At 47.8% G+C, this 19,246-nt stretch overlaps 1 pseudogene; it reads right to left on the reverse strand.

The window, feature by feature from the left end:
* Positions 1-2,571: 2,571 nt before the first annotated feature.
* Positions 2,572-3,146, reverse strand: LOC135004370 (thiosulfate sulfurtransferase-like; annotated as a pseudogene).
* Positions 3,147-19,246: the final 16,100 nt, after the last annotated feature.

Consider the following 19,246-nt stretch of genomic DNA (forward strand, 5'->3'; position numbering starts at 1 on the left):
TTGCTGAGAGTAGTAGTGTTTCCCGGCCAGCCAGTAGGCATACAGAGAGAGGGCATGCTGAGAGTAGAAGTGCTCCCCGGCCAGCCAGTAGGCATACAGAGAGAGGGCATGTTGAGAGTAGTAGTGCTCCCCGGCCAGCCAGTAGGCATACAGAGAGAGGGCATGCTGAGAGTAGTAGTGGTCCCCAGCCAGCCAGTAGGCATACAGAGAGAGGTCATGCTGAGAGTAGTAGTGCTCCCTGGCCAGTCAGTAGGCATACAGAGAGGGCATGCTGAGAGTAGTAGTGCTCCCCGGCCAGGCAGTAGGCATACAGAGAGAGGGCATGCTGAGAGTAGTAGTGCTCCCTGGCCAGTCAGTAGGCATACAGAGAGGGCATGCTGAGAGTAGTAGTGCTCCCCGGCCAGCCAATAGGCATACAGGGAGGTTCTGCATGTATTACGCAGTGTGCACATAGATGCTCTGCAGTGAGAAAGACGCAGTGTCAGGAATGTTGTGGAACACTGGACTATTATATTATTCCTGAGCCCATCTCTCTGTTATTACAGGTGGGGATTTCTCTAAGCGCTGACCCCTGCTGGTGACCAATCAGATCGCCTCGTCTCCAGAGCTGACCTATAGCTGATGCTGAGACTGCACCCACTGTACATAATCCTAATAAACAGCTTTTCTTACATACGTCATGTGTGGTTATTGTACAGCGGTGTAGAGCAGGGCCCTGCGGCTTATACTGACACCCGATGTGTGGTTAATGTACAGCAGCGTAGAGCAGGGCCCTGCGGCTTATACTGACACCCGATGTGTGGTTAATGTACAGCGGCGTACAGCAGGGCCCTGCGGCTTATACTGACACCCGATGTGTGGTTATTGTACAGCAGCGTAGAGCAGGGCCCTGCGGCTTATACTGACACCCGATGTGTGGTTATTGTACAGCAGTGTAGAGCAGGGCCCTGCGGGTTATACTGACACCAGACCCGATGTGTGGTTATTACAGAAGCGTAGAGCAGGGCCCTGCGGTTATACTGACACCCGATGTGTGTTTATTGTACAGCGGTGTAGAGCAGGGCCCTGCGGCTTATACTGACACCCGATGTGTGGTTAATGTACAGCGGCGTAGAGCAGGGCCCTGCGGCTTATACTGACACCCGATGTGTGGTTATTGTACAGCAGCGTAGAGCAGGGCCCTGCGGCTTATTACTGACACCCGATGTGTGGTTCATTGTACAGCGGCGTAGAGCAGGGCCCTGCGGCTTATACTGACAACCCGATGTGTGGTTATTGTACAGCGGTGTAGAGCAGGGCCCTGCGGGCTTATACTGACACCCGATGTGTGGTTATTGTACAGCAGTGTAGAGCAGGGCCCTGCGGGGTTATCTGACACCAGACCCGATGTGTGGTTACTGTACAGCAGCGTAGAGCAGGGCCCTCGGGTTATACTGACACCAGACCCGATGTGTGGTTACTGTACAGCGGTGTAGAGCAGGGCCTGCGGCTTATACTGACACCCGATGTGTGGTTATTGTACAGCAGCGTAGAGCAGGGCCCTGCGGCTTATACTGACACCCGATGTGTGTTTTATTGTACAGTGGTGTAGAGCAGGGCCCTGCGGGTTATACTGACACCAGACCCGATGTGTGGTTACTGTACAGCGGTGTAGAGCAGGGCCCTGCGGCTTATACTGACACCCGATGTGTGGTTATTGTACAGCAGTGTAGAGCAGGGCCCTGCGGCTTATACTGACACCCGATGTGTGGTTATTGTACAGCAGCGTAGAGCAGGGCCCTGCGGCTTATACTGACACCCGATGTGTGGTTATTGTACAGTGGTGTAGAGCAGGGCCCTGCGGGTTATACTGACACCAGACCCGATGTGTGGTTACTGTACAGCAGCGTAGAGCAGGGCCCTGCGGGTTATACTGACACCAGACCCAATGTGTGGTTACTGTACAGCGGTGTAGAGCAGGGCCTGCGGCTTATACTGACACCCGATGTGTGGTTACTGTACAGCGGTGTAGAGCAGGGCCCTGCGGCTTATACTGACACCCGATGTGTGGTTATTGTACAGCGGTGTAGAGCAGGGCCCTGCGGCTTATACTGACACCCGATGTGTGGTTATTGTACAGCAGCGTAGAGCAGGGCCCTGCGGCTTATACTGCGGTGTGATTGTGGCGCAGGTATCAGACCTCTTTCCCATAGGAAGGCATTTGCTGAACACTAGATGGCCCCATCTGGCGTCTTTTAATGAATGAGTCCATTACACATACATGCAGAAAGTGTCTCCACATGTGTAACGGGACCATTAATGATGGTGAATAGGCCCCTAACCTCTGCACTTCAGAAAAATCAATAATAACAGGGATGGGGTAAGATCTTCCCCATATTGGCTTCCATAAATTTAGGGTCCCATATTTGAAAGAGGGTCCCTTCTATCCAAGTCCCCCTTAGTAGTCATGAGCCCATATTACCCTTCACTATAGACAACATGCGGTTATTACATTCCTGATACCCCCGTAATGGTACCACTGTATGCCCCTCTTTGTATCCTTGCCTCATTGTGCGGCGCTGACCACCTCACCTTCTCCAGGCTTGGGCTCCTGGCCACTGTACCTCCCTTCTACACGAGCATCCACCAGCTGGAACTGCTGACTGATGAGGTTCTCCTGAATGTCTTTGAAGGTCTTCAGCAGGGAATGATTGACTGTAGCGTGGAAGGTCTGTGGTGCCACCTGTGTGTCCTCAGACGTCACTGGAAGTCCACGGTCTAGCCATTTGCTAGGCCACCATCCAAAACTGACACATTATTGTGCCCAAAGACACGAAACATCCACCAGAGCCGTGGCGCATACAGCATTCCCAAACTGTCTGTGTCATAGACCACCACGTGACTCTCATGTGCTGACGCCAAGATGACCAACATACTGGGAAAACTGGGACGGAGTGGGAAGCATAATTTCATACGCTGATACCTGGTCCTTACAGTGCTCCATGTCAAAGAATGAGGCTCCTGGAATGTGTCTCTCTGCAAATTCCTTCCTGGCATCTTAGTTCCCGGGGAGTAGTAGGTGGTGTCCAGCACCCTCAGGGCTGGGGCGCCTTGGCCTTCAGAGCTCCTGAGAGCCAGCTGGCAGAGACGAGTGCCCGGCTCACCATGCCTGCGGCAGAGACTGAGGCACCTGAGGAAAGAGGCTGCTATCTGAGATCTTGGGGATTATCCACTTCCTGATGTTAATGATTTGTAGTATCTTGGCAGTCATTCAGGTGAGGGGAATAAGTCAGGGACTGGCGGTGACTGGAGTTTATTGTACAATAATCAGGTAAATTAAATTTCCGAGGTCATCCTGATGTTCATAATTGATTGCAGCTTAGATGCTGATTGCCAATAAAAAATCTCATTACCCTGACAGCTACATCTTGCTGAGAGAGTCCTCAGTAAAATACATGTAACCGAGTGCTAGAAAAAATAGGTTCATGAACTCCTGGGGTGAGCAGTGGTGGGTGGAGCTGTGGGGTAATCTGGGAGGAGCTACAGTGGCAGGGCACATTTGTAAGAATAAAGGATTTTCCTTTGTAAGAATAAAGAATTTGCGCCTACGGCATGTGCCGCCAAAAGGGGTGTGGCTTTGTTGTAAGGGACGTGGTCTTGCAGGAAAAGACTACCTTATTCCCCAGTTTTTGTAACCTTCACGCCCAGATATTGGCCACCATAGGAAAAAAATATCCTGATTCATGACCCGTACATTATTATTTTCCTCCTTATAGTAATGCCTCTTACACATTATGCCACACACTGTAATGCCCATACACATTATGCCACACAAAGTTATGCCCCTGACATCATTTTATGCCCAACACACAATAACGCACCTACAAATGATGCCCCACAGTAAGATTTCTAATTACTTTTAAATTAACTGCTCGTTGTCAGGGGTCTCATGCTCGTTGTCAGGGGTTTCTCGGCTCTGGGTTCCATGCTCATTACCGGGGAGTTTCCTGCTCGTTGCCAGAGGTTTCATGCTTGTTGTCAGGGGTGTCATGTATCTTCTCTCGGAGACTAAAGCGTTTCTTGGTAATGCTATTTTTGCCTTCCCTGGCGGATGCTAGAGGTCAAGTATGACCACTAGCATCTGTCTCCTGCTGCGTGACAACCATTTTTAGTTTTTTTTTTTAACAGTGTCTGCAGACGGGCGCCCGCATAGCCCCCAGAGCTCCCAAGACATTGTGGTGGCTGCTAGGGTTATTGCTACATGATGCACCCGCCCACACGAAATATCTCTCTGTCTCCCCCCCCCCCTTACCTCTCTGTCTCTTCCAGTCTCCCCTCTTTCTCTGCATCTCTCTCTGTCTCCCCCCCCCTTACCTCTCTGTCTCTTCCCGTCTTCCCCCTCTTTCTCTGCATCCCTCTGTCTCCCCCCCCCTACCTCTCTGTCTCTTCCCGTCTTCCCCCTCTTTCTCTGCATCCCTCTGTCCCCCCCCCCCTTACCTCTCTGTCTCTTCCAGTCTTCCCCCTCTTTCTCTGCATCCCTCTGTCTCCCCCCCCCCCCTTACCTCTCTGTCTCTTCCGTCTTCCCCCTCTTTCTCTGCATCCCTCTGTCTCCCCCCCCCCTTACCTCTCTGTCTCTTCCAGTCTTCCCCCTCTTTCTCTGCATCCCTCTGTCTCCCCCCCCGCCCTTACCTCTCAGTCTCTTCCCATCTTCCCCCTCTTTCTCTGCATCCCTCTGTCTCCCCCCCTCACCTCTCTGTCTCTTCCAGTCTTCCCCCTCTTTCTCTGCATCTCTCTGTCTCCCCCCCCCCTTACCTCTCTGTCTCTTCCAGTCTTCCCCCTCTTTCTCTGCATCCCTCTGTCTCCCCCCCCCTTACCTCTCTGTCTCTTCCCGTTTACCCCTCTTTCTCTGCATCTCTCTGTCCCCCCCCTTACCTCTCTGTCTCTCCCAGTCTTCCCCCTCTTTCTCTGCATCTCTCTCTGTCTCCCCCCCCCCCTTACCTCTCTGTCTCTTCCCGTCTTCCCCCTCTTTCTCTGCATCTCTCTGTCCCCCCCCCCTTACCTCTCTGTCTCTTCCCGTCTTCCCCCTCTTTCTCTGCATCTCTCTGTCCCCCCCCTTACCTCTCTGTCTCTTCCAGTCTTCACCCTCTTTCTCTGCATCTCTCTGTCTCCCCCCCCCCTTACCTCTCTGTCTCTTCCCGTCTTCCCCCTCTTTCTCTGCCTCTCTCTCTGTCTCCCCCCCTTACCTCTCTCTCTTCCCATCTTCCCCCTCTTTCTCTGCATCTCTCTGTCTCCCCCCCTTAACTCTCTGTCTCTTCACGTCTTCCCCCTCTTTCTCTGCATCCCTCTGTCTTCCCCCCCTTACCTCTCTGTCTCTTCACGTCTTCCCCCTCTTTCTCTGCATCTCTCTGTCTCCCCCCCCCCTTACCTCTCTGTCTCTTCACGTCTTCCCCCTCTTTCTCTGCATCTCTCTGTCTCCCCCCCCTTACCTTGTTGGAGGTAGACCTCCTTTAGCCTCAGCCTTCTCTGAGAGGACTCCAACAACAGCCTGTCTTTTGTATTTAGAATCGCTTGTGAACAAAATATAAGTGCCGTGCAGCCTGCTGGAGAAATCAAATGATCACACACTCAGCCTGGTGTATTCAATCTGAGTTCTGGTTTAATGTTCTTACATACATATATTTATACTGGTTTGAAAAGGCTCAGAGGAGTTTACAGTTTAACCTCAGGGTTGTGTCCTCTTCCTGATAACGGTCTTGTTCTTTTCCTTTTCTTTATCTCTATCAGACATGGCTTACCCACAAGTTCCTTTCTTTATCTCTATCAGACATGGCTTACCCACAAGTTCCTCTTTTTGCTAACTGAATATTTCATCATTCTATACTTTTCTTTTTCCCCCAACATATTTAAGCATATCATATATTAATGCTAAAGTAAGTTTATAATCTATTGAATATAACAAAATGGAGTAACATTGGCTTTATTGCAGAATCACACTAATGCTTGCCCATCTACCTTCCTCATTTTTCCCTCCTTTTGATTCTCAAAAAGACATCACACTATACCTTGCTACCCTACTTCGCCGAGCAGGCCAGGCGATGACCTGGTCAAGTACGTCTGTCTCCCTGGGCCTATTGCCAAGGGAGGGTAATAACCATCCCGTACAGACAAAATAGTCACAAGGCATAGATGCATAAGAGTCCTTTTTACAGTCTATTTTGATTGCTTCCATTTTTGTAGACGGGTGGTCTGTCATTACGTGATTCAATATCATCATATTCATCTTGGTCACGTTCATCCATTTCCTCTGTATGCTCGAATTTTACGTGTTTAGCAGGTTTCTTTTTGTTTATCTTGCGTTTTACTTTTTTCGAAGTGCATGAAATACAACAGAGAATAATACGTATGAGTACATATACCAACAAACATACTCCAGCTACTTTTGCAATTAGGAAAACAATGCCCATTAACCATCCTCCAATCCCCTTGAACCAGATTTGCAGGGTTTAACCATCCAAAATCCCAGTCTCCCCATGTCCATGATGATTCCTCCACCTTTCTCACAAACTGCTGTTTTATATCTTCTATTTCCTGCATTTTTGCTTACTGCCCTCCTGCCTCTCTTTGCCTGGCTTCTAACAGCCATGCCCATTCATTACTCTTATGCAGGGAGGACTTTGTCCAACATCCAGTCATACATGACCCTTTTAAACTGTTTTCTGGGTAACACTTCCAACATGTCTGTAACCTTGCAAAGTATATTCCCCATGTACTGTAATCAAATTTACATTTAGTCTGACATTCCATTGCTTTTTCCATTGGTTCCTGTCCACACTCACACAAACATTTATCCCTGACTTCCATTTTTGCACACGGTGGTATTGGCCACACTGCATGTCTTTCTTACACTTCAGGGGTATTTATTCATGGTTACAGGGTATTTTTCCTGCTTATCTCAGGGGCTGGAGTAGGGCCTTGACTTACAGGCGTGTTTACCAAATGTACAGTAAATACAATTGCAACAACCAACATTGCGGATCCAAAATAACCCCCCACAGGGACCTATCAGGCTTAGGTCCAAGTAAATTCATAGTTATTACTTTCCTGGGGGTTTAATAGTGATCTTGGTCTTTTTGCAGTGCGATGCGTGTACCCACGAGTTTCGACACTCGAGTTTCACTGAGGTGGGGGTCACTAGCAACACAAAGGACCATCATATCTGGGCTCAAGTGCTCCTCTCACGTGTCTTTTTAGGTAGACCCAATCACCAATCAGGATGCTGTGTGGTTCAAGATCAGCTCTTTCTGGTCCTGAGGATAAAACTTGAGAATGTATTTCAGTTAGGTGTTCATTCAACTGCTTTATATACTCCGTCATATTTCCATGTTTATGCTGCAGTTCCTGGGGCAAATAACACCCTGTCTTGGGTTTTGTCCCAAATAAAATCTCATAAGGTGAGTACCCTGTTTCCTTGCCTGGTGTTCTAACTGCAAACAATGCTAAGGGCAAGCACTCTACCTATGCTTTCCCTGTCTCTTGCATGGCCTTTTGTATTTTAAGCTTTAGGGTCTCATTCAGACGCTATTACTACTGGAACCCCAAATCTGCACACTATTTCTGCTATTATTTTCCTTGCAGTAGAGATAGCATTTGCTTTTGCTACCGGCCCCGCCTCTGGCCATCTGCTAAAAATGTCTGTGCTGGTTAGAACATATTCATATGTTCCATGCTTTGGCATGTGTATATAGTCAATTTGTAGTCTCTGGAAAGGAAAATAAGCTTGTGGTGTCTGTCCAAGGCTTGTCCTTGTTCTTCTTCCTGGCTTGTTCTCTGCACATATCCAGCATTGATCCGTAAAGTTCTTTTTCTCTATCGTCCTAGTGGATGCTGGGGTTCCTGAAAGGACCATGGGGAATAGCGGCTCCGCAGGAGACAGGGCACAAAAAGTAAAGCTTTAGGATCAGGTGGTGTGCACTGGCTCCTCCCCCTATGACCCTCCTCCAAGCCTCAGTTAGATTTTTGTGCCCGGCCGAGAAGGGTGCAATCTAGGTGGCTCTCCTGAGCTGCTTAGAATAAAAGTTTAGTTAGGTTTTTTTATTTTCAGTGAGTCCTGCTGGCAACAGGCTCACTGCATCGTGGGACTAAGGGGAGAAGAAACGGACTCACCTGAGTGCAGAGTGGATCGGGTTTCTTAGGCTACTGGACACTAGCTCCAGAGGGACGATCACAGGTTCAGCCTGGATGGGTCACCGGAGCCGCGCCGCCGTCCCCCTTACAGAGCCAGAAGAGACGAAGAGGTCCGGTGAAATCGGCGGCAGAAGACATCCTGTCTTCAGACTAAGGTAGCGCACAGCACCGCAGCTGTGCGCCATTGCTCTCAGCACACTTCACACTCCGGTCACTGAGGGTGCAGGGCGCTGGGGGGGGAGCGCCCTGAGACGCAATATAACGGAATACCTTAGGTGGCAAAACAGAATACATCACATATAGCTCCTGGGCTATATGGATGTATTTTAATCCCCTGCCATTTTACACAGAAAAGCGGGAGATAAGGACGTCGTGAAGGGGCGGAGCCTATCTCCTCAGCACACAAGCGCCATTTTCCCTCACAGCTCCGCTGGAAGGACGGCTCCCTGACTCTCCCCTGCAGTCCTGCTTCAGAATCAGGGTAAAAAAGAGAAGGGGGGGCATTTTTGGCAGCAAATAACGATAATAACAGCAGCTATAAGGGAATAACACTTATATAAGGTTATCCCTGTATATATATATATAGCGCTGGGTGTGTGCTGGCAGACTCTCCCTCTGTCTCTCCAAAGGGCTAAGTGGGGTCCTGTCCTCTATCAGAGCATTCCCGGTGTGTGTGCTGTGTGTCGGTACGCGTGTGTCGACATGTATGAGGAGGAAAATTATGTGGAGGCGGAGCAGTTGCCTGTGTTGGTGATGTCACCCCCTAGGGAGTCGACACCTGACTGGATGATTGTATTTAAACAATTAAGTGATAATGTCAGCAATTTGCAGAAAACTGTTGACGACATGAGACAGCCGGCAAATCAATTAGTGCCTGTCCAGGCGTCTCAGACACCGTCAGGGGCGCTAAAACGCCCGTTACCTCAGTGGGTCGACACAGACCCTGACACAGATACTGAGTCTAGTGTCGACGGTGACGAGACAAACGTAATGTCCAGTAGGGCCACACGTTACATGATCACGGCAATGAAAGAGGCATTGAACCTTTCTGACACTACAAGTACCACAAAGAAGGGTATTATGTGGGGAGAGAAAAAGGGTTTCCCCCGATAAAAAACAGCTAATTTCTAAAAAATTATTAGCATTATATCCTTTCCCGCCAGAGGTTAGGGCGCGTTGGGAAACACCCCCTAGGGTAGATAAGGCGCTCACACGTTTATCAAAACAAGTAGCGTTACCGTCTCCTGATACGGCTACCCTCAAAGAACCAGCTGATAGAAGGCTGGAAAATATCCTAAAAAGTATATACACACATACTGGTGTTATACTGCGACCAGCAATCGCCTCAGCCTGGATGTGCAGTGCTGGAGTCGCATGGTCGGATTCCCTGACCGAGAATATTGATACCCTGGATAGGGACAATATTTTGTTAACTATAGAACATTTAAAGGATGCACTACTATATATGCGTGATGCACAGAGGGATATTTGCACCCTGGCATCAAGAATAAGTGCTATGTCCATCTCTGCCAGAAGAGCGTTATGGACGCGACAGTGGTCAGGGGATGCGGATTCCAAACGGCACATGGAAGTATTGCCGTATAAAGGGGAGGAGTTATTTGGGGCTGGTCTATCGGACCTGGTGGCCACGGCAACGGCTGGAAAATCCACCTTTTTACCCCAGGTCACTCCACATCAGCAGAAAAAGACACCGTCTTTTCAAACTCAGTCCTTTCGTTCCCATAAGTACAAGCGAGCAAAAGGCCACTCTTTTCTGCCCCGGGGCAGAGGAAGAGGAAAAAGACTGCACCATGCAGCCGCTTCACAGGAGCAGAAGCCCTCCCCTGCTTCTGCCAAGTCTTCAGCATGACGCTGGGGCTTTACAAGCAGACTCAGATATGGTGGGGGCCCGTCTCAAGAATTTCAACGCGCAGTGGGCTCACTCGCAAGTGGATCCCTGGATTCTACAGGTAGTATCGCAGGGGTACAAACTGGAATTCGAGGCGTTTCCCCCTCGTCGTTTCCTGAAGTCTGCTTTACCAAAGTCTCCCTCCGACAGGGAGGCAGTTTTGGCAGCCATTCACAAGCTGTATTCCCAGCAGGTGATAATCAAGGTACCCCTCCTACAACAGGGAAAGGGGTATTATTCCACGCTGTTTGTGGTACCGAAGCCGGACGGCTCGGTGAGACCAATTTTAAATCTGAAATCCTTGAACACTTACATAAAAAGGTTCAAATTCAAGATGGAGTCACTCAGAGCAGTGATAGCAAACCTGGAAGAAGGGGACTATATGGTGTCTCTGGACATCAAGGATGCTTATCTCCACGTCCCGATATACCCTTCTCACCAAGAGTACCTCAGGTTTGTAGTACAAAACTGTCATTATCAGTTTCAGACGCTGCCGTTTGGATTGTCCACGGCACCTCGGGTCTTTACCAAGGTAATGGCCGAAATGATGATTCTTCTAAGAAGAAAAGACATTTTAATTATCCCTTACTTGGACGATCTCCTGATAAGGGCAAGATCCAGGGAACAGTTAGAAGTCGGAGTAGCACTATCTCAGGTAGTGTTACGTCAGCACGGGTGGATTCTAAATATTCCAAAATCGCAGCTGATTCCAACGACACGTCTACTGTTCCTAGGAATGATTCTGGACACAGTCCAGAAGAAGGTGTTTCTCCCGGAGGAGAAGGCCAGGGAGTTATCCGAGCTAGTCAGGAACCTCCTAAAACCAGGACAGGTCTCAGTGCATCAGTGCACGAGGGTCCTGGGGAAAATGGTGGCTTCTTACGAAGCGATTCCATTCGGAAGATTCCATGCAAGAACATTTCAGTGGGATCTACTGGACAAATGGTCCGGATCGCATCTGCAGATGCATCAGCGGATAACCCTGTCGCCAAGGACAAGGGTGTCTCTCCTGTGGTGGCTGCAGAGTGCTCATCTACTAGAGGGCCGCAGATTTGGCATTCAGGATTGGATCCTGGTAACCACGGATGCCAGCCTGAGAGGCTGGGGAGCAGTCACACAGGGAAGGAATTTCCAGGGCCTGTGGTCAAGCCTGGAAACGTCTCTTCATATAAACATTCTGGAACTAAGGGCCATTTACAATGCCCTAAGTCAAGCAAAACCTCTGCTTCAGGGTCAGGCGGTGTTGATCCAATCGGACAACATCACGTCAGTCGCCCACGTAAACAGACAGGGCGGCACGAGAAGCAGGAGGGCAATGGCAGAAGCTGCAAGGATTCTTCGCTGGGCGGAAAATCATGTGATAGCACTGTCAGCAGTATTCATTCCGGGAGTGGACAACTGGGAAGCAGACTTCCTCAGCAGACACGACCTTCACCCGGGAGAGTGGGGACTTCACCCAGAAGTCTTCCACCTGATTGTAAACCGTTGGGAAAAACCAAAGGTGGACATGATGGCGTCCCGCCTCAACAAAAAACTGGACAGATATTGCGCCAGGTCAAGGGACCCTCAGGCAATAGCAGTGGACGCTCTGGTAACGCCGTGGGTGTACCAGTCAGTGTATGTGTTCCCTCCTCTGCCTCTCATACCAAAAGTACTGAGAATCATAAGAAGGAGAGGAGTAAGAACTATACTCGTGGTTCCGGATTGGCCAAGACGGACTTGGTACCCGGAACTTCAAGAGATGCTCACGGACGAACCGTGGCCTCTACCTCTAAGAAAGGACCTGCTACTGCAGGAGCCTTGTCTGTTCCAAGACTTACCGCGGCTGCGTTTGACGGCATGGCGGTTGAACGCCGGATCCTGAGGGAAAAAGGCATTCCAGAAGAAGTCATCCCTACTCTGGTCAAAGCCAGGAAGGACGTAACCGCAAAACATTATCACCGCATTTGGCGTAAATATGTTGCGTGGTGTGAGGCCAAGAAGGCCCCTACAGAGGAATTTCAACTGGGTCGTTTCCTTCATTTCCTGCAAACAGGACTGTCTATGGGCCTAAAATTAGGGTCCATTAAGGTTCAAATTTCGGCCCTGTCGATTTTCTTCCAGAAAGAACTGGCTTCAGTACCTGAAGTTCAGACATTTGTAAAAGGGGTCCTGCACATACAGCCTCCTTTTGTGCCTCCAGTGGCACCTTGGGATCTCAATGTGGTGTTGAGTTTTCTAAAGTCACATTGGTTTGAACCACTTTCCACTGTGGACTTAAAATATCTCACATGGAAGGTGTCGATGCTGTTAGCCTTGGCTTCAGCCAGGCGTGTGTCAGAATTGGCGGCTTTATCATATAAAAGCCCTTACTTAATTTTTCATTCTGACAGGGCGGAATTGAGGACTCGTCCTCAATTTCTACCTAAGGTGGTTTCTGCATTTCACATGAACCAACCTATTGTGGTACCTGCGGCTACCAGGGACTTAGAGGACTCTAAGTTGCTTGACGTTGTCAGGGCCTTGAAAATATATGTTTCCAGGACGGCTGGAGTCAGAAAATCTGACTCGCTGTTTATCCTGTATGCACCCAACAAGCTGGGTGCTCCTGCTTCTAAGCAGACGATTGCTCGTTGGATTTGTAGTACAATTCAGCTTGCACATTCTGTGGCAGGATTGCCACAGCCAAAATCAGTAAAAGCCCATTCCACAAGGAAAGTGGGCTCATCTTGGGCGGCTGCCCGAGGGGTCTCGGCTTTACAACTTTGCCGAGCAGCTACTTGGTCAGGGGCAAACACGTTTGCTAAATTCTACAAATTTGATACCCTGGCTGAGGAGGACCTGGAGTTCTCTCATTCGGTGCTGCAGAGTCATCCGCACTCTCCCGCCCGTTTGGGAGCTTTGGTATAATCCCCATGGTCCTTTCAGGAACCCCAGCATCCACTAGGACGATAGAGAAAATAAGAATTTACTTACCGATAATTCTATTTCTCGGAGTCCGTAGTGGATGCTGGGCGCCCATCCCAAGTGCGGATTATCTGCAATACTTGTACATAGTTACAAAAATCGGGTTATTATTGTTGTGAGCCATCTTTTCAGAGGCTCCGCTGTTATCATACTGTTAACTGGGTTCAGATCACAGGTTGTACAGTGTGATTGGTGTGGCTGGTATGAGTCTTACCCGGGATTCAAAATCCTTCCTTATTGTGTACGCTCGTCCGGGCACAGTATCCTAACTGAGGCTTGGAGGAGGGTCATAGGGGGAGGAGCCAGTGCACACCACCTGATCCTAAAGCTTTACTTTTTGTGCCCTGTCTCCTGCGGAGCCGCTATTCCCCATGGTCCTTTCAGGAACCCCAGCATCCACTACGGACTCCGAGAAATAGAATTATCGGTAAGTAAATTCTTATTTTTTTTTGCCACATACAATCCTGGTACTATCCAATGGTCTTGTACCAGCCTAGTCATTTGTTCTTTTCCCTTGTGATCTGATCCATGGGATACATGTAGCATAGGTGGGTATAGTGCTCTTGGTAAGCACCGTTTGTCTTCTTTCTTCCATAACCCTAAACAGGTTGCTTTGGCTCTTATCTTTTCCCATGTCTTGTGTTCTGCTTTTGCTTGTTCTTGTAGCTTGATGAGATTCTTTATGTTCACTTCTTCTGCTTCTTCCTGAACATAAATGGCTGGTTCATGTTTGTTCTTTAGGGCTGCTTTCCTTGCTTCTGCATTTGCATATGCATTACCCTTGCTTTCTTCTGTTTCTTCCTTAGTATGTGCTTTGGTCTTTATGACTGCCATTTGTTTGGGCAGTTTCAATGCTCTTGTTAGCCTTTGTATTAGATGCCCATTCTTTATAGGTTTACCTGCTGCTGTAAGGAAGTTTCTGCTCTTCCAGACTTCATGCGGAGAAGCAATTGCATATCCCGCCACCCTATACCCATGAACATAGTAGCTAGAACCATCGGTAAAAAAGAAAAAATTTGGATTATGTATTGGTTTGTCATCAATCTTCCAATCTGGCTGTATTTCTTCCTCCATGAGGGCTATACAGTCATGTTCTTGTTCCGGGTATGGTTCTGTTCTTTCCTCTGGCTGTACTTCTTCATCTTTCCCTCCTTTTGAACCATCAGGTTCATCTTTAAGAGGTAGTAAAGTTGCAGGGTTGAGAGTGGCACATCTCTTAATAGTAAGGTTGCTTGCTGATAGAAGGGCTACTTCATATTTTGTCAGCCTTGCTGTGCTGAGATGTCTTGTAGATGCCTGTTGCAGTATTTCTGTGACTGCATGTGGAACTTGTATGGTAAGTAGGTGATCTATCACAACATCTGCACATTTGTCCTTTAGGATGGCTGCAGCTGCTACTGACCTTATGCAGGTTAGTGATCCTTGCATTACTCCATCCAGTGCTGCTGAATAATAAGCGACCTCCTGTGTCAGGACTCCTGTTACATGTCCCCTATGTTCATGGCAGAACAAGGTAAAAGGCTTTGGGCGGGATGTATTAACATACATCGCCGCCCCTCGCCGGTTACCGCAGCGATGTTGATCGCATATGTACTAACATATGCGATCAACATCGCGATGCGGTGACGGAGGCCCCCCGCGATACCTGTTAGGTGGTCTGCGGGGGGTCTCCGTCACCTCCCCGGGGTCCCCACACTGGCTAGATGCCGGGAAGCAGCAGCAGGCTGCCCCCGGCACCTCCTCCTCCCACCTGCAGCCGGAAGGACGTCCGGCTGCATTGCTAGGGGGAGGAGGACACTACCTTCCGGGTCCAGGGCAGCCTGGAGGAAGGTAAGCCAGGGGGAAGGGGGGTCGGCATCTGCGGCGGGGGTCGACGGTGTCGGCGGGTTGCGGCGGTCGGCGAAAAGAAGCCCATAGGCTTCTATAGGGTTTCGCCATCCAGAGATGGCGAAACCCTGGACGCCGAAAACGCTGCGGTAGGGTCTTAGTAAATATGAAAATGCGGTAAAACCCCCGTTTTCGGGGGTTTTACCGCATTTTTGCTTTAGTACATCCCGCCCTTTGTGTAGTCTGGGAGTCCCAGGGCTGGAGCTGAACATATGGCTTCCTTCATCTGCTTAACTGCCACCCATTGCGTCTCTTGCTCTCCTTGGGAGTTTGTAGCAGTCTTCTTGGCATTATACAGTGGTTGCATAAGGGCTGAAGCTCCTGGTATCCAGTCTCTGACATAGGTCACCAAACCTAGAAAGGCTCTTTTCTGTGTTAAGGTATGTGAATTTGGAGCATCCAGTATAACTTTTATTCTTTCTGTTGTAAGGTGGCATGTTCCTTGAGAAATGCAGTGTCCTAGGAATATCACCTTCTTCTGGGCAAATTGCAGCTTGGCTTGTGTCACTTGACAGTCTTTATCTGCAAGAAACTTTAACAATGATATTGTCTCTTCTTGGCATTGCTGTTTGGTAGCAGTTGGTAGTAGTAGATCATCCACATATTGCAGTAGCTGAGTTTCTTCTGGATACTCAGGTGCCCATTTCTTCAAGACTGTGGCCATGGCTTCTGTGAACTCTGATGGGCTTGTAGCTCCTCCTTGAGGTAGTCTTGTCCAGCAATATTGCTGTCCATCATGTGCAAGCATATCTTTGATCTGTACTCCTATGGCTGCTGTCTGTTCCTTGTTCAAGGGGTACTGTTTTATAGTTACTGGTACAGTTCCTGGTTTGATAGCTTCACAGGTTGGACCTTCATGGTTCCCACATCTCTTTTTCCTTTTGCCCATACCTTGTCTGGAACTCCCCATCCTCGCCAGGTTTTAATTTGTTCTGGGGTTTCTTCTTCATCCTCTTCTGCGGTGGTTGCTAGAAATATCTTATAGCGGCTTGCACTTGATCATAGTCTGTGGGTGATAGTGCTGTCTTCAATATCACCTTGTTCCCTCTGTACAGAATACTTGCTTGTAGTTTCTGCAGCAAATCTGCTCCCAGCAAGTTGACTGGGCAGGTGGGAGATACTAGGAACTCTACTGGGATTTCATGTGGATGTACTTGTACATTGAGGATCCTAGTTTTCCTCAGCTGGATCTTTTCTCCACTTAATCCCTTTGCTGACACTGGTTTTCCTGTAATGAGGTGTGCTGGTACTTCTTCCTGTCTTATAACTGATCGGCTTGCCCCAGTATCAAGCAGGCAGGAAACATTTTCTCCCGTTGGCAGTTTGACTTTAATAAACCCATCTTCCATTCTGTCGGGGGGTTCATCGGGAGTATCATTGGTACTGGGGTGGCGGGACTTCAGTCTGACTTAACCTTGGGGGCTGGATTGCCCCTTTTCTCTATCCAACTCTTATATATGCGACAGTCTCTTTTGAAGTGTCCTGGTTTCTTGCACCAGAAGCATTTTCCCGATTCGGGCTTGATCATGGCTCTTCCTTCCCCTTCTAATTTTTTTCTTTGAGCCCTCTTCTGTGACCAGGTAGACGGTTTTGGGTTTGGCTACCTTTTTCTCCTTTTCTTCCTTTTCCAGATCTTCTAAGGCCTCTACCGTATCCAGAATTTGATCCATAGGCGTAGACCTATATGCAGGAGTACTAGTAATTAATTTCTGTTTTAGACTTGGTCTTAAACCTTCCAATACTCTGTATCTGACCATCCTTTCTCCTGCTTCTGCTTCTGGGTCCAAACCTTCATTTCGGACCATAGCCTTAATTTTACAGAGGTAACTTCTAAACGGTTGTTCTCCTTGTGGTCCAATGGCTTCTGGATACCTTTGATTTCTTAAATAACACCATCTCCTTAGGCGTGCCACAAATTGTGGTCCACTGGCTATAGTTTTCCTTTGTGCTTCTAGTACATCTTCTATCTGTTCATGATAATCAGTGGCTTGATGAGCTGCCATATCCTTAATCTGTCTTAGATCACCCTCTGCTAATTTATTTTTACATATTTGTTCCACATCTACCCATGCTGCGGAATGTAAATTACACATAGTCTCCATATATAACCCAAACCGTCCAGGCTGTTTGTAGGGATCTGGGCTATCTTTTATTATGACTGTAACTTCCATTACTGAAAAAGGGGTATGCTGTTCTCTTGTAAAAAATTGTGGTCTAAAATTATTTTGTCCTTGAACATATCCCTCCTCATCCGCTAATATAGGCTGTCCTCCTCTTGGATTGACATAGGCAAAGGTACGTACTGGGTAACAAGCAGGAACATTTAAGTTTTCTGATTCATCTTCTTCCTCAATTTCATGCATCTGAAGAGTTCCATTTTCTGCTTCAGTGTAAAATACATTTCTTGTTCCCAGTCTCCCCTTTCTCAGTTTTCTTTTGTCTTTATGAGACAATGGGGATCCTGAATGCATTTCCCCTTGACCGTGCAGGTTGTACGGTTTCAGTCTATTTATCATTAATGGAGTTCTGTGGCCTGTTCCTATCTGGGGTGTACAGTTGGGACATGTCATCCTCTCTGGTTCCAACAAAGATGCACATTGGGGACATTTAGTTAAATCAGGGTATTGGTTCCATACTATAGGAGGTTGCCCTGGGGTTCCCATATTTGCGGGGTAAGGGGGTAGATCTGTAACTAGTGTAGGTACTGGGACTGGTATTACAGGTGGAGGAGGGGGCGGATTGGGAATAACTGGCACATTATGGCCCTGGTTCATTCCTGTAGTTGCTAAACAGACTGTCATATGCTGGTCATCTTCCCTCTCTTTCTTCTTCCTTTCCTCCTCCTGCTCCCATTTCTCACTTGCTGTTAGCCAAATATAAACCTGATCCCCTTTCTTGCGTTTCTCTATCCATTCCCTATTACAGATTCTAAACTTTCTCCATTTGTCAGTGTTAAATTCCCCATCTGGAGGAAATCCTCCCCTTTTAAATACCTTGGCTATATCTTTGACTGCATGTGGTCCAACCTCCTGTTTAACTATTTCCACAGGGGTTAATTCACCCTTGCTATTACAGGTTCCCATCCTGCCTTCTGCCAACTTATCAACACTTCTCTCTCCGATATGAGCTACACAACTTCAGTACTCTATGTTGATTATTGTAAAGATGGGTTTCCTGAACACTACAGGTTTACCTCTGTCCTACTGATTACATACACCTGTAATCATTCAGTTTCCTTATGGGTGGACTCACAATCTTTCGTTATCAAGGTATATCTCAATCTGGTGGGTCTGACAGAATAGGGACAAAAGAATTTTTCAGGTTCTGGTTCTTTCAGAATCTGGCGCAAGTCCTTCCCTTCCCTTAGATTAACAAAACCATGACATCCTGTTGTTAATATACCTTTCATAGAACCCACAAACACCTTCTTGATGTCCCCTACACCTTTTAAAACCTGATATATCTTTTTCAGTGCGTACAACAAATGTAATATTTACTGACCCATGAGGACCTTGCACAAACCACTTTAAACTAACAGTACAACACCCACAACCATATGAGCTTTCAAAATCAATACATTCTTCAATTTCAGACATATATTTACATTACTGTTCTGATACAAAAGAGGCAAGGCTTTTACTAGGAAGCGCTTGAGTTGAACAGAGAAAACTGACACTTCTGACACAGACGTTAAAACACGTAAAGTAACAATTGGCGAAAAATCGCAATCAATTTGATACTTACCGCGGTTTAAACGGTTCCAACGTCTAGAGTCAGGTGACTTGTTGCTCCTCTATTCAACTTCTTGGCTTCCCGGGTTTCGGCACCATGAAAATGTTGGAGGTAGACCTCCTTTAGCCTCAGCCTTCTCTGAGAGGATTCCAACAACAGCCTGTCTTTTGTATTCAGAATCGCCTGTGAACAAAATATAAGTGCCGTGCAGCCAGCTGGAGAAATCAAATGATCACACACTCAGCCTGGTGTATTCAATCTGAGTTCTGGTTTAATGTTCTTACATACATATATTTATACTGGTTTGAAAAGGCTCAGAGGAGTTTACAGTTTAACCTCAGGGTTGTGTCCTCTTCCTGATAACGGTCTTGTTCTTTTCCTTTTCTTTATCTCTATCAGACATGGCTTACCCACAAGTTCCTCTTTTTGCTAACTGAATATTTCATCATTCTATACTTTTCTTTTTCCCCCAACATATTTAAGCATATCATATATTAATGCTAAAGTAAGTTTATAATCTATTGAATATAACAAAATGGAGTAACATTGGCTTTATTGCAGAATCACACTAATGCTTGCCCATCTACCTTCCTCAACCTCTCTATCTCT

The sequence above is a fragment of the Pseudophryne corroboree genome, unplaced genomic scaffold, assembly GCF_028390025.1.
Source record: "Pseudophryne corroboree isolate aPseCor3 unplaced genomic scaffold, aPseCor3.hap2 scaffold_1929, whole genome shotgun sequence".
In the NCBI taxonomy this organism is placed as follows: Eukaryota; Metazoa; Chordata; class Amphibia; order Anura; family Myobatrachidae; genus Pseudophryne; species Pseudophryne corroboree.